The 16,504-nt window shown below is 42.5% G+C and overlaps 1 long non-coding RNA gene across 1 annotated transcript; it reads left to right on the forward strand.

Moving 5' to 3' along the window:
• Positions 1-1,394: 1,394 nt before the first annotated feature.
• On the forward strand, positions 1,395-16,504 carry LOC126990213 (uncharacterized). The gene is made up of 5 exons (XR_007744120.1): positions 1,395-1,544; positions 3,702-3,799; positions 5,547-5,635; positions 9,177-9,283; positions 15,582-16,504. It is a non-coding gene; the product is annotated as an uncharacterized LOC126990213 (long non-coding RNA).

A 16,504-nucleotide genomic window follows, 5' to 3' on the forward strand; every position in this document is an offset into this window, starting at 1 on the left:
TGAATACAATTCATCCTGTATTTTGTTTTGCAAACTGAAATCTCGTACAAATGCAATACCTGTGGGAAAAAGCTAAAAAGTTTTGCGTTCGCCAAATTTTGAGTTCTCGATCATGCATGTATTCTCTTTTGCAAATTGCCGCAATTTCATACAAATGATACTTGTGGTAAAAGCTTCAGTGTTGAGTTATCCAAAAGTAGAGTTCTCGAGTTCTTATTCTGTGCATTGTGTGTAAAGGAAACATGTGTGACAGCTAATACATTTGAAGTTTTGTTGTATATATTGTCATGTCTAACGAAATATACTCTTGCGCATAAGATTCCATGCATTTTTTTTCTTGATACCTGTCCCGGTACATTATTTTGATGACAATATAGAAAACTTAATCTGACTCAAATGCAAATTTTCAGTTCAGTTTCGTTCACTTGCATTAATATAGTAGTTGATTTCTGCGATGCTTGGAGCATGTTACTAGTAGGTGGATATTTTTATGTATATTATGTGGATGTAAAGGACAAATATTCCTAAAGATTCGAAGCAATAAATTTCTTACCAAATCAGAAGCTCGAATGGGTTCGGTAAATATTTAACTTTTTTGCCTCAGAGCCAAAAACGTTTTCCTGATTGTCAACCGATGTATACTACAATTCGCACAATGTTATGCTGGTCAGTTTGGTACCAAATATAGCTACTTAGACCCGATATTACTCCTGCCAGGAGAAATATTACAATACGAGAAATATCACGTCATCGTCTAAAAAATTAGGGGGTAATGTTACATATTTGCATGCTAGTGCACATTGTATTGAGTTGAGATACACTTGTTTGGTATTATTTTAAAGCGCAATAACTGGGGATGATTTTAGTGCATGTTTCTACCACATAGAGAAGATACTGGATGAGATCTGAGGGAAAATGTGTCTTCGGAAATCTGAAACTAAAATGATTTTTGGGTGAAAATTTTGAGTTTTTTCCTCCTGGTTCGTACAAAGTGCCCGTAAATGTCATTTTTGATATATAGTAGCATGCAGCATGTAATTCTGGTCAATTTGGTACCAAATATAGTTATCTACATCAAATAGTTGTCTCTCTAGAGTAGAAAATATGAATCGAGAAATATCGCGATTCAACTGCCTGGCTGACACAATAAAATCAGTCATAGTATGGTTGTGCACACCTCCACAGGGTGACAACCGGCTGTTTCCAATGCCCATAGGTTCCCCCTAAGTGAAAAAATAGGTTTCAGGTATACGAATTATTGCGCAAACGAAAATCCAAAAATGGGCCCCTGGGTCCTGCACTATGTTGGAAAATCAGAGAAGAATCACTTTATTAATAAGAGAAGACAGCTATATAGGTGCGTAACATTGTCAGGAGGCGCCGTTGCAAAGAGCAGCCATCATCATCATCAGCAGCAGCCAAACGTAAACAAACCAAGCCTGACACTCGTGCTGGACGCCGCCCACGGGACCCCGCCACCCAGCGCCCTTTCCCTCCCACTGGTGACGTGCCCTTCTAGCTGCTGGCCCATCACTGCCCCTGAAGTAGATCCTGCCCTCCAAACCCCGCCCATGCCTGACCTCGCACACACCCACACCCCTCCACTGCACTCCACGCCTCCATCTTGCTTGCTTACTTACTTACTTGGTTGTGTTGTTTAGAGGCCTCACAGTCGTGGCTGCTGCTGCTCCCGGTCCTGCTCAACAGGGCGATTTGGTCCGGTATGGTGTTGGTAGTCCTACATCTTGAGGTGTAGCCCGGCACTGGGACTGTTTGTAGCAGCTTGTCCAGCCCATTCTTTAACCTGTTTACCGGGCAACCTGTTAGGTTTGGGACTTCCTTAGGCAGGCTGTTAAAGACTCGTGGCCCTTCATGGGACAAGCTGGAGGCCAGCAGGGTCCTGCCTCCACCTGCTGGGGCTCTTGTGGGGAGGGATCTTCTGCTGCACTTTCGTCCGGTCCGCTGATTGACGTGCTCTTGCACCATACTAGGCTCATTGCCAACCTACCTACATGAAAAAAGTTATCTTCAACAAAAAGTATTCAAGAATGCATTCACAAATACTCTTGTGAAGTATTCATATTTGTATTGAAATTATCAGTATTTAAGAGTATTCGTATAAATATGAAGTATTTGTATTCGAATACACAGTTCTTGTATTCACCATCCCTGTCTGCAATTCACTATTCCACTAATCGCTAATCTGCAAATTTTCCTGCTTCGCCGGTCAGCTATCGCAAATCCGCTAATGCTAACACTAATAATTTTTTTTAGTCCACTAATGAAGTCCGCTAACCATTTTTTAGTCCGCTAACCCTTTATTGGTAGTTGAAAACATAATTTCCGATAACATTACATTACAGTTTATATATTTATTTATTATATATATATTTTTATATATGAGAAGTTTTAAAAAAGCCAAACATAAAATCCTCCCTCTGGCCCAGCCTTCAAGAGGTGCATGTTTCCCTTGACAGCTTCTCAAAGTTATCATGACGGACCTTTGCAACAGGCCGCACCATTCAGCGTTACGCTGCCATGGACAACTAAAGCAGATCTCACTCTCGCACAGCCATGCAAAAGAGAGAGAGAGAGGTAGTGACCCTCTCTGAGGAGAGTGACGTGGCACCAACGTCGTCTGGTGGGGAATCCCTGCGTCGCGCTCAAGTTAGAATCGATAGACTATAGTGGACTTATTTTTAGTTGAGCTATGAGACAATGAATGTGGTTAGCAGCTGCCATATCCACTCCACCAGTTCATCATTGAAGAAAGGCTAGCCCAAGAATCTTGACATTTATCCTCCTTAACTACTTGGGTGTTATTCCAGAATTCAGATGTGGTTAGCTTAGATTAATTGGTCTTTTTTATTGACCTTTTCCGTTATTTTGAGCACTTTTTACCATTAAACATTTACTGGTCGGTTAGGTCAGGCTGTGGCACTGCTCTGTTGTTACTGGTGGGTGTACTTCTGGAGTTTGCCTGAAGGTGATAAGCCATGTTAATTATCACTATATATTGTTAATTTTAATGAGGACCAGGTGGCCCCATACTCTGCCTGCTAAATTTTTGGCTGGCCCCGGCCCGTGATTTCTTTAATTCTTTTTTTTTTTATAATATTGAAGCGAGGGCAGCCAGCCAAGTTAATACCTACAATATCAATTCTGTTTTGGTCCCTGAATGCAGTGCAGCAACAAGGGAGTTCTGGAAGACAGAAGGGGGGTTGGGTTGGTTTAAATTTATCCAGCATTTGGCGTGGGTGGCGGAAATTTGCAGCTTGGTACTACGGATGAAGCGGAAGTTGATTATTGTGTGATTTCCTGAACAAAACAGTGTCTCCATAATAACATCAACATTATAGTTTGTCCAGAAGTAATCAGGCACCATCTTTATGTTAGATTTTGATGTCTTTAAGATTTATCTCCAATTCTTTCTCTCCCTCTTTCCTCCAATGTTCTCTCCCTATCTCATTCTTCCCTTTCTCTCCCTATCTCACTCCTTCAATGTTCTCTCCCTTTCTCACTCCTCCCTTTCTCTCCCTATTTATTTCCTCCAATGTTCTCTCCCTATCTTTCCTCAAATTCTGGTGACAAAACAATTTTTTTTATTCATTCATATATTTGTTAGCTATTGGTATGTTTTTTTTAAATTACTCTTGACAAATATTCCTGGCAAGTTAAGTTTAATTTGTGCCCTGTTACAGGTCATCAGTGGATGGCAGACATGAGTGAAGCAGTCCTCTGGCCGCCACAGCAGGTTGGGGACCTGTAGCCCTTACACTGCTCCAATGGAACCAGACTTGTAAGTACCACGTCACGCTGACCTGTGGAGACTTTTGTTTGTTTTCAGTGTCGCTACAGTAATGCCTGGGTTTACGAGTGCCTTACTTTACCAGTGTTTTGATTCACAAGCAAAAAAAATCACTAAAAATGCCTTGGTTTATGATCGGTGACGGTGTGGAGCACCCTGTCTGTACACGTTGAGGACACAAGCCTTTGTTTGCTGCAAGGTGAGGGCGCTCACACTGCGTTGTGGTAGACTCACAGAGGCAGCGCCTGGTTGTGTTGGTGCCCCTGTGTGAAATCTTTGTGTTTTCAGCACTACTACAATGTGCATTCATTTTATATGGTTTGCAAGCAAAATTCCAGAAGGATTTAAGCTCATAAACCGAGGTATGACTGACACTATCAAGGAGACTGTCTGGCAGCACAGTAAACCCTCGATGAGACGGACTAATTGGGGGGAACTTGGTTCATTATTGCCGAGAGTCCGTTATGAGTGGCGGTTATTTTAAAATACTTATAATATTACCGGCGAACCTAATAAATGTAAGCATATAGTTTATATTACTGTGTGTGTTGTCAGCACATTGTCTGTATAGCTGCACAGCACACTTGGCGAGGCACTGAGGCTGCCAGGTTGGCAGTGGGCCGTATTGTTACGGATATGGATAAAATTTTACAAGTGCACCACTGGAAGACCAAACCGTTAGTTAGTTTGTGTTGTGAAATAACCTGCTAACTGTTTTTTATCACATAAAGGATTGATGACTTTCAATGCCTGCCGTGCTGCCGCAGCCACAAAACAGGTTCAGCTTGCTTACTGTTTCTACATTTCACTCAGTGCTCACAAAGAACAAAAGTGGACAAGATAGAACAAAATCAAGCAATTTTTTTCCTGCTGTGTATTCCCCAGGTGTGCATGCTCACCTGGTTTACTCCCCTGGTGGGCTTCCCAACCCCACAGTCCCCATGGTGAGGAGGGGAAGCCGCACTCTGCTGATGGTCTCAGTACATAATTACATAGACAAAAACAAATACTGATGAAAGAGCTGGATAGTGCATCCTATGCAGTCAACTTATAATCATGATTAGATCAAGAGCTACAGTCCATTTAGTGACATATACTGAACAGTGCATGTACTGAACAGCAGAGTGACTTACAGGAGGTATTTCTGGTAGTAAACAACCCCCGCCATGTTTGCTGTTTATTTCCACCACGCCAAAGCCAATCAATTCAAACTAACCAAACCTAACTTGGCTCCCAGCGACCCCCACAAGCTGTGTCAGCACCGACACTCACAAACGCTTGGCTATTTCCCATTACATTTACGTCCTGGATTGATGCGTGACATTTTTTGTGGTGTGAATACGTTCTCCATTTGAATGTGAACCACAAGCAGGGAAATATTTCACGGGTGGGCTGGAAAGACTACAGTAACCCAAGGATTGGTCAGCAGAGGAGAGCAAGCTGGCAAGCAGTTGTACTTACCAGTTCGTCCAGAAATTATTCTTGGTGGATCCCCGTGGATTTCTGACCCTCTGACCTTGTCCGTTATGTCCGGAACTGTTGTAGGCAGGTCTGTTATATCCAGGGTTTTACTGCATCTTATGTATTAGCAAGTTGTGATTATTTTGTGACATAGCTGTGTCAGTGGTGTGTTGTTTCCTAGTGTTACATGTAGTGTGTTGCTTCAAGCTGTTTGGAACACAGTGGACCCAGGAGCCTGCAACTTGCTCAAATTATTGTTGCTTCTCTCTGATTTCAGGAACGGTGCCAGGGAGACCAACGCTGTGTGAGTGTCCCAGTGGCTTACTGTGCTGCGCCAAGGTGTTGACAAGTAACGTGGAGGTTGAGGTGAGTGAGTGTTATATCACTGTTATAATTGAGTGGGTTGGCAGAGGCTGGGTTAATACACCACTCTTAGAGGCCTCAAGATGGAGATAAATAAAATGGATTACACACACAGGAAGGTTGAAGGGATTGTTATTACTGTCATGGATTACAGAGAGACACTACTGTTCATGGGAAGGGAAGGGAAGGAGGAAGGGAAGGAGCGAACGACTAAAAAGTGAAGAGAAGAGATAGAGGAAGAGGAAAGGAAGGGAAGGAAAAGAAGGAACAAGCAAAAAGTGAAGGAAAGGAAATGGAAGGAAAAAAAAGGAAGGAGTGAACAACCAAAATGTGAAAGGAAGAGAAAAAGTAGAGGGAAGGGAAGGGGAGGAAAGAGTGGAGGTAGAAGGGAAGGAATACCAATGCTGATTTAGTTAATTAATAAACAAACAAACACATTGAAATGAATCAAACTAACACACACACACACACACACACACACACACACACACACACACACACAGGTGGTTCAAGTCTGGCCATGTCAAGGAACACATCTGCCTGGCCACGCACCAGCTGAAAGCACAGGAAGTCTGCAATAGGCCTATGGTAGGTCTTGTCAAGGCAGCTCCTGTCAACTAACCCCTCCCAACATCACTGTCCATTCCACTCATCCACCACTCTGTTAGTATTGGCACTCACTCACCACATGACTGCCAGGCCTGTTCCACTCATCCACCACTCTGTTAGTATTGGCACTCACTCACCACATGACTGCCAGGCCTGTTCCACTCATCCACCACTCTGTTAGTATTGGCACTCACTCACCACATGACTGCCAGGCCTGTTCCACTCATCCACCAGTCTGTTAGTATTGGCACTCACTCACCACATAACTGCCAGGCCTGTTCCACTCATCCACCACTCTGTTAGTATTGGCACTCACTCACCACATGACTGCCAGGCCTGTTCCACTCATCCACCACCCTGTTAGTATTGGCACTCACTCACCACATGACTGCCAGGCCTGTTCCACTCATCCACCACTCTGTTAGTATTGGCACTCACTCGCCACATGACTGCCAGGCCAGGATAAATGGCAGATGGAGTTCAATGTAGGGAAGTGCAGTATTCTGAGTGTAGGTAGGAACAACCCCTCACATAACTATTGCTTAAATGACACTCTCATAAGTAGGTCTGGGTGCGAGAGGGATTTAGGGGTCTTAGTGAGCTCTGATCTCCGTCCAAGGGCACAATGCATTCAAGCTAGAAATCGAGCTAATAGGGTACTGGGATTTATTTCAAGGAGCGTAAGCAACAGAAGCCCCGAAGTCTTCCTCAAACTATATTTAGAATTAGTTAGACCTCATCTTGACTATGCGGTTCAGTTCTGGTCACCCTACTATAGAATGGATATCAAAATGTTAGAATCGGTGCAGAGGAGGATGACTAAGATGATTCAGGGGTTGAGAAACTTGCCATACGAGGAAAGACTCAAACAGTTAAACTTGCATTCTCTAGAAAGGCGAAGGGTGCGTGGAGACATGATCGAGGTTTATAAATGGATGAAGGGCTTTAATAAGGGAGACATTCATAAGGTTTTGTTGGTAAGAGAACCGGGTAGGACACGAAGTAACGGGTTTAAACTGGATAAATTCAGATTCAACAGGGACATAGGCAAAAATTGGTTTACTAACAGGGTGGTGGATGAGTGGAATAGGCTTAGCAGTCATGTGGTGAGTGCCAATACAATTGTCACATTCAAAAATAGACTAGATAAATTCATGGACAGCGATATTAGGTGGGGTTAGATACACGGGAGCTTAGGGTCAAAGGAGCTGCCTCGTACAGGCCTACCGGCCTCTTGCAGACTCCTGCGTTCTTATATGTTCTTATATGTTCTTATATGTTCCACTCATCCACCACTCTGTTAGTATTGGCACTCACTCGCCACATGACTGCCAGGCCTGTTCCACTCATCCACCAGTCTGTTGGTATTGGCACTCACTCACCACATGACTGCCAGGCCTGTTCCACTCATCTACCACTCTGTTAGTAAACCAATTCTTGCCTGTGTCCTTGTTGAATCTGAATGTATCCAGTTTAAACCCATTACTACATGTCCTGCCCAGTTCTCTAACCATAACAATTAGCTTAACATCGGTTATAGGGAAGATGCTGGAGTCCATAATAGCCAGGAACATTCGGGAGCATTTAGAGAAACATAGCTTAATTCACGACTCGCAGCATGGGTTCACAAAAGGTAGGTCATGCCTCACCAATCTCTTGTCCTTCTACAATAAAGTATTTGAGGCGGTTGACAGAGATGAAAATTATGATGTAATCTATCTTGATTTTAGTAAAGCGTTTGACAAAGTTCCTCACCAACGACTGTTGCTTAAATTACAGGCTCACGGAGTAGAGGGTAAAGTTTTGAACTGGGTCAAGGCGTGGCTTAGCAATAGGAAGCAAAGAGTGCAAATCAATGGTAAAAGATCTGACTGGGGATGTGTTACGAGTGGGGTCCCACAAGGTTCGGTATTAGGTCCACTTTTGTTTATTATTTATATCAATGACTTAGACACAGGAATTAGTAGTGATGTTAGTAAATTTGCAGATGATACCAAGATCGGTAGAGTAATTGAGTCGGATCAGGACGCTAGTATTCTCCAAGGTGAACTCAACAGATTATATGACTGGGCGGATAAATGGCAGATGGAGTTCAATGTAGGAAGTGCAGTATTCTGAGTGTAGGTAGGAACAACCCCTCACATAACTATTGCTTAAATGACACTCTCATAAGTAGGTCTGAGGGATTTAGGGGTCTTAGTGAGCTCTGATCTCCGTCCAAGGGCACAATGCATTCAAGCTAGAAATCGAGCTAATAGGGTACTGGGATTTATTTCAAGGGCGTAAGCAACAGAAGCCCCAGTCTTCCTAAAACTATATTTAGAATTAGTTAGACCTCATCTTGACTATGCGGTTCAGTTCTGGTCACCCTACTATAGAATGGATATCAAAATGTTAGAATCGGTGCAGAGGAGGATGACTAAGATGATTCAGGGGTTGAGAAACTTGCCATACGAGGAAAGACTCAAACAGTTAAACTTGCATTCTCTAGAAAGGCGAAGGGTGCGTGGAGACATGATCGAGGTTTATAAATGGATGAAGGGCTTTAATAAGGGAGACATTCATAAGGTTTTGTTGGTAAGAGAACTGGGTAGGACACGAAGTAACGGGTTTAAACTGGATAAATTCAGATTCAACAGGGACATAGGCAAAAATTGGTTTACTAACAGGGTGGTGGATGAGTGGAATAGGCTTAGCAGTCATGTGGTGAGTGCCAATACAATTGTCACATTCAAAAATAGACTAGATAAATTCATGGACAGCGATATTAGGTGGGGTTAGATACACGGGAGCTTAGGGTCAAAGGAGCTGCCTCGTACAGGCCTACCGGCCTCTTGCAGACTCCTGCGTTCTTATGTTCTTATAATAATCTTATTAATATCCCCCTTACTAAAGCCCTTCATAGTGTTATAAGATACACAACACTTCATTACAGCCGCTGGACCCACCACCCATCGGCAAGTGTTCCAGGAGGCAAGAAGGAGTGACTCTACGCCATGGAACTTTGACAGACCTCCTCCTCCTGCCTTCAAGTCTGGCTAAGTAAGTGTGTGTGTGTGTGTGTGTGTGTGTGTGTGTGTGTGTGTGTGTGTGTTTCTAAAGGAGTGACTAAAGACTCTCTCTCTCTCTCTCTCTCTCTCTCTCTCTCTCTCTCTCTCTCTCTCTCTCTTATTGTTATTCACACAGGTACGAACGACGTCACCACGACCCGGTCTGAGGAACTGCTGGACAAGTACCGTAGGCTCATCCAGCAGTATAAGTCTAAATTCCCTAACATTTTGATTTCAGGAGTTCTACCACGGACTTGGGCGGAGAGCGACTTCTTCAGTAAGGCCTTCAGCCTAAGCAACTGCTTACGGACACTTTGCAGAGAGCTTGACGTGGAGTTCTTCAACGCATGGGACAATTTCTATGGACAAACTGAACTCTTCCACAGGGACGGATTACACCTGTCTCCCATCGGGGCAGCCAGATTCGGAAGGCTCCTCAACGACGCAGTACATGACACCCGATCAAAAAACGACCCTCAGCCACGTCCCTCCACCCCGCCCGTGTAAATAGACGCCGTGCATCGCAACAAACCCGTAACCGTGATCTCGCAAGTACCTCCACCTCTATTACCAAGCCTCTTGATAACTTAAAAATCCTTAGTTTCAATGCGCGTAGCCTAAGAAACAAATTTGATGAACTGAGATGTCTTGCTCTAACAGAAAATTTTGACATGATTGCTATAACCGAAACATTTATCGACACCACAAATATTGATTTAAGTTCCGAATACAACATAGATGGCTACAGACTCTTCAACAAAGATCGTGTAAACCGTAGAGGCGGTGGCGTCGCCCTTTATGTCAAAAGCTATTTGCAACCCACTGACAAAACACCGGGAAACAGTAACGTTGAACATTTGTGCGTGCGAGTAAACATTGCAAAAGTCAATTTAAATATATCTGTCTCCTACAGACCTCCCAGGCAATCACTCGATGACGACCTTGAAATGTACAGTGTCTTAAGGCAGTCACTTAATAACAATGACTCACTGATATTAGGAGACTTTAACCTCTCCCATAACGACTGGGCAACACTGTCAGGTACAGAAGGCAAGTCACATAGAATGATCGAATTTCTAGAAGAAAATTATCTAAGCCAAATGGTTTCTGAACCAACTTGACAAAATAATATACTCGACCTTGTTATAACGACCCAAGATAACCTAGTCAGTAATGTCACGGTAGGAGAACACCTCGGTTCTTGCGATCATAAATTAGTGTGCGTCGACATTAGAGCTCAATCATCAGTGACTGAAAATAAAGTAAAGGTGCCCAATTTCAAAAGAGCTAACTTCGTAGAAATCCGACAAAAACTAACAGAAATACAACTATCAGATGACGGCAATGTAGAGGACACCTGGCTAAGCTTTAAAAATCACTTACTCACTCAGCAGAACACATTCGTCCCCTTGTGTGAGAAGCGAATTAACACTAATAAAAGCCCACCGTGGTTTAATAGTGAAATTAAACAATCAGTCAATGAGAGAAAATTGTTTTACAGGTTAAAGAAAGAACAAAGCACGCCCGAAAATATTAGACTTTATAATGATGCCAGGCGACGAGTAAAAAGACTAGTAGGTCAGGCAAAGCGTAGATATGAAGAAAATATTGCAGCCAACTGTAAAAATAATCCAAAATCTTTCTTCAGTTACATATACAACAGAAAGGCGATCAAAAGTGGTATTGGACCTTTAACAAACAGCGACGGTGCACTAGTGACTGACAGCCAACACATTGCAAACCTCTTAAACAATTACTTTTCCTCGGTGTTTAATACTAACAGTCTTCCTCCCCCTACCACCAACACCAGTACTATTGTAAATCTCGAGCATGCATTGCCTAATTTTGAAATAACAACCGATGAAGTCCTTAAAGCTCTCCATTCACTTAAAACAAATAAAAGTCCCAGACCCGACAAAGTATATCCTATACTGCTTAAAGAAACAAAGAGCGAAATACTCTCCTCCCTCACTACCGTATTCAATATGTCCTTGCGACAAGGCATCGTCCCTTCGGATTGGAAAAAGGCTAACGTGACACCGATTTTTAAGAAAGGAGTAAAAAAAATACCAGGTAATTACAGACCCATTAGTCTAACTTCAATTGTAGGTAAGCTACTCGAGAGCATAATTAGAGACAAAATTGTGAGTTACCTTGAAAGCCACTCATTAATTGGGGATTCACAACATGGCTTCCGTAACAAAAGATCCTGCCTGTCAAACCTATTGACCTTTTATAACGACCTCTTCTCAGTTTATGACGTAACCAAATCAGTGGACGTAGTCTATCTTGATTTCCAGAAAGCATTTGATAAAGTCCCACATGATAAATTACTTTATAAATTAAAGCAAATAGGCATTGACGGTCAAGTAAACCAATGGATCGCGAATTGGTTGAGCAACAGACAACAAAGAGTGGTGATTGACGGATTTAACTCAGAGTGGGCGCCGGTCACTAGTGGCGTCCCTCAGGGCTCGGTTCTTGGCCCAGTGCTCTTCATTATATACATCAACGACGTGGATGTTGGACTCAATAATCACATTAGTAAATTTGCAGACGACACAAAGATTGGTAACTCGGTTCTCACTGATGAGGACAGGCAAAGCCTCCAAGAGGATTTGCACAAAATTTCAGCTTGGTCGGAACGTAGGAAAGTGCCAGGTACTTCAAGTTGGAACAAAAAATAAGAAGTTTGATTATGAAATGCGCGGCGTAAAACTCACAAGCGTTCAATGCATTAAGGACCTGGGGGCCAAAATCGCGTCAAACCTCAAATTCTCACATCAATGCATCGATGCAGCAAATAAAGTGAACAGAATGTTGGGCTTCATTAAAATAAAATTTTTATTCAAGAATAAAGATGTAATACTTTCGCCCTACAATAGTTTATCCTTGGAATATGCGGTACAGTTTTGGTCTCCCCACCATGCAAAGGACATTGCTAAACTAGAAGGTGTTCAGCGTCGGGCAACGAAAATGATCCCTTCCTTGCGCAACAAATGCTACGAAGAAAGGCTTTCCACCCTTAACATGTTCTCTCTTGAGAAACGTCGCCTCCGAGGAAAACTGATCGAATGTTTTAAAATACTTAATGGTTTCACGAATTTAGACAGAACAAAATTGTTTATGATTGATGACACTTTGCGAACGAGGAACAATTTTGTAACACGATTGACTCCTTTAAAAACAAGCTCGACCGTCACTTCCTTGAACTTAATATTAACTAGAGTAGAAAAACAACGTTTTGGAGCCATCTGATTAGTGTAGAATCACTTAGGTTTAAGGACAGATCACCTAGTCTGGACCATGGGGTCTGTGTGGTCTGATTTTCTATGTAATTCTCTCTCTCTCTCTCTCTCTCTCTCTCTCTCTCTCTCTCTCTCTCTCTCTCTCTCTCTCTCTCTCTCTCTCTCTCTCTCTCTCTCTCTCTCTCTCTCTCTCTCTCTCTCTCTCTCTCTCTCTCTCTCTCTCTCTCTCTCAACTATTACTCCTCTTCCTCCTCCTCTTCCTACTACTACTACTACTACTACCACTACTACTACTACTACCACTACTAGGAAAATTCAAATCAGGCTCTTCTTTTTTCTCATACAACTGCTACTTTTTCAGCTTTAACTCAACGGCTACTCCACTTAGAGTAACCCCCTTTTACCCACACCTGGCCACACCCTTGCCCTAACACCACACCAAGTTATAGTCTCCTAACTTGTAGACTTTTAGCAGGAGAAGCAAAAAAGTAGATATATATTACTAGGAAAATTCAAATCAGGATCTTCTTTTTTCTCATACAACTGCTACTTTTTCAACTATAACTCAACTGCTACTCCACCGCCAGTAACCCCCTTTTACCCACACCTGGCCGCACCCTTGTCCTAACACCACACCAAATTATAGTCTCCTTAATTGTATAGTTTTAGCAGAAGCAGCAAAAAGGTCAACATATATCACTCAAAAAAGTAAAATCCCACCAAATTTTTTCATCACGATCTCTAACATAAACCATTTGAACACCACCACTACTACTACTACACTCCCATTGACCACCCTTCCTCCTCCTCTCTTTCTCTTCCTCCTCTGCCTCCTCCTTCCCTCCAGGACTTACCAGCCCTGCATCGTGCCATCTCCCAAGTGGTGCCTTTCCTTTGTTTATTATAAATGTTAGGAAATGTTACACTCATTGAGGAATGTACTGTTACAAATGATATTATATGAATATAATACAGGAATAATACCAAACATATAAAAATATACCTCCCCAAAAGCTAGGCCACTGCACAAGATGAACATGTGTTAGGCATTGCAGTAAAGAACATAGGATGCATTAGGCCATTCATTGCCTCCCTACAAAAGAGCAACATATAAAAACATGTGCTAGGCATTGCAGTAAAGAACATAGGATGCATTAGGCCATTCATTGCATCCCTACAAAAGAGCAACTTATAAAAACATGTGTTAGGCATTGCAGTAAAGAACATAGGATACATTAGGCCATTCATTGCATCCCTACAAGAGAGCAACTTATAAAAACATGTGTTAGGCATTGCAGTAAAGAACATAGGATGCATTAGGCCATTCATTGCATCCCTACAAAAGAGCAACGTATAAAAAGAGAAACCAGTAAGACAGTTGTTGTTGTTGGTGCGGTGAATGTGGACCTCTGGTAACACAGTGAGCCCCTTCATGTGTGTGTGTGTGTGTGTGTGTGTGTGTGTGAGGTGATCCCTCATGGTCACAGTGTCACTGCCTTCAAAACTCCTGCCTTCTGGCTTTTTTAGTAGCAAAGCCGTCGATGACATGGTCGTGTGATGGCAGCTGTTTGCCAATCTCCTGATTGATGCTGATTATTGCAAGTCCACTGAGGCCATCTTGTCCCATGGGTGGCAGGACTTTATGAGCTTTAGCTCTGAAAAGCTCCTCTCTGTTGAGACCACAGTCACTGGGAGAGTGCCGGCAGTCTGTAGAGCAATCCACAGATTGCCGTAAAGTTCTTTCAGCTGATTTTTGTGGATGTTGGAGAGAAACCCCAATGCAGTCAAGTCATCCGAAGGCACGGGCGACAAGTTGTTGATTTCAAGAGCCCGTGCCTTTCCATTAATGTGGTTTTTATTCCCAGTGCTTAGAGTGGTAGAGAGCTGCTCGTGGCATTGCTTGGACAACGCCTCACCAGCCAGTCTTATAAAGTTGAGCAGCAGCACTCCAAATTTGTCTCTGATTTCTGCCAGTGTTTGAAAGCTTTCCTTTAATGAGTCAATGGTGGTGTCCACAACCATGTTAAAGAATTAAGTTGGTAACCTCTTGATAGCCTGGGGCTTCATAGGCAAAGTGTTTCTCTGTGCCTCTTAAGCACAGCATTCATCTGGTCACATACAGCAGCAAAGCTCTGTATCTTCTCACTGAGGTTGTTGCCTTCATGAGGAGGTCAAGTGCTACATCAAGCTGCCTTGTGGCAGGAGCCTGCTCCTTGCTTGGCCCCATTGTCATACGACTGTCCTCTGCAGTTGTCAGAAGGAATACTCAGGCCTGTTCTGAATCAAAGATGATAAACAAAGACCTGTGTTGTTTGGGAAGCCACAGGAAATGCTAGAAAGTGTTCCTTGAGTTCCAGCGCTTCATCAGTGTTGACGGTCCTTGTGACAACCAACATCTGGCTTGCGTCAGTAGTACCATGACTCAACAATACTTGGACCGTTTAATCTCAGCCACCACGGAGTCCAACATTTTCCTAGTGATTGAAGCAGTCAGCCCATTTTGTATCACATTTCCAAGGTAGCCGCAATGATAATAATAAAAAATAATAACAATGGCTGCTTGGGGGGCCTATGCAACTGTTTGCACATAACAAGAAACACCCCTGAGTCTAGGCCATCTTGAGACACATGACAGCCACGGTATAAATCAACACAGAATGATGTGTTGTATAGAAAGTCTCTTTAGCAAGGCAGCATGTACGTATGAGTTTTGTGAGTCAACAAGACCTGTAGTGAGTGTTTTGTTAGGACAAGTACAGCCAGCACCTTAGATCATGACACTCAGAGTGTGTTTGGACGAGAAATAGAAGAATTGACAGCTGCAGTGCCCTCTGTAGAATAGATCATAATGAAGAACCCAAACTTGGCAATAGATTTAACACATTGCAATTATCAGCTGTAGAAAACCTTCATACAATAGACTGATAGATACATAGATTGTTACATGCTTTATTCAACAACTTCATGGCTTGCAGTAATAGATAGGACATCCGACATAGATATTATTATTATTACCAATTATTTATTTATTTATTTTTTCAGCATACAAGGACATTGAGGAAGAGGAGGAAGAAGAAGGAGAGGAGGAGGAGGAGGAGGAGGAGGAGGAGGATAAATAATTAGTGAGAACAAAATATCAATGAAAAATAAGAAAATGAGAGAAAAAAGTGAGAAAATGAAAGATAGTGAAAAGTGAGATAGTGAGGAAAAATATTTACTACTGAAAAAAAGAAAGAGAGAGAGAGAGATACAGAATAAAGTGAGAAAGTGACTGGATTACTACTACTACTACTACTACTACTATTACTACTACTACTACTACTATTACTACTACTACTATCACTACTACTACTACTATTACTACTACTACTATCACTACTACTACTACTACTACTACTACTACTACTACTACTACTACTACTACTATCACTACTACTACTACTACTACTACTTTTTTTTTTTTTACGGGCCTCCATCTATTAGAGTTGCGTTGTGAGCGGTATATTCTCTCATATCCTTTCACAAAGCAATTCATTGGCCCCACCCCGCCAATGACTGTGGCCGACAACCATCCTTATTTAATATTACAAACTTTACTAAACATATTATTTTTAAGCTAACAGAGCTTGTGGTTGATACGACTATCAACCACCGTCGCCTCAAAGTCCAGGTCAGCAATGCGGGTGGTTTTGGGTGCAGGTGACCTGGTTCCTCTCAGGCAGACCAAGGCTGACCTCAGGAGGGAGAAGGAGAGCCTGCATCTCATCCAGGCGACCACACTGCTTCTTGGCTGCTACTACTACTACTACTACTACTACCACCACCACCACCACCACCACTACTACTACTACTACTACTACTACTACTACTACTACTACTACTACTACTACTACTATTACTACTACTATTACTACTACTACTACTACTACTACTACTACTACTACTACTACTAACTCTTCCTCCAA

Source organism: Eriocheir sinensis, unplaced genomic scaffold (genome assembly GCF_024679095.1).
Source record: "Eriocheir sinensis breed Jianghai 21 unplaced genomic scaffold, ASM2467909v1 Scaffold1498, whole genome shotgun sequence".
Lineage (NCBI taxonomy): Eukaryota > Metazoa > Arthropoda > Malacostraca > Decapoda > Varunidae > Eriocheir > Eriocheir sinensis.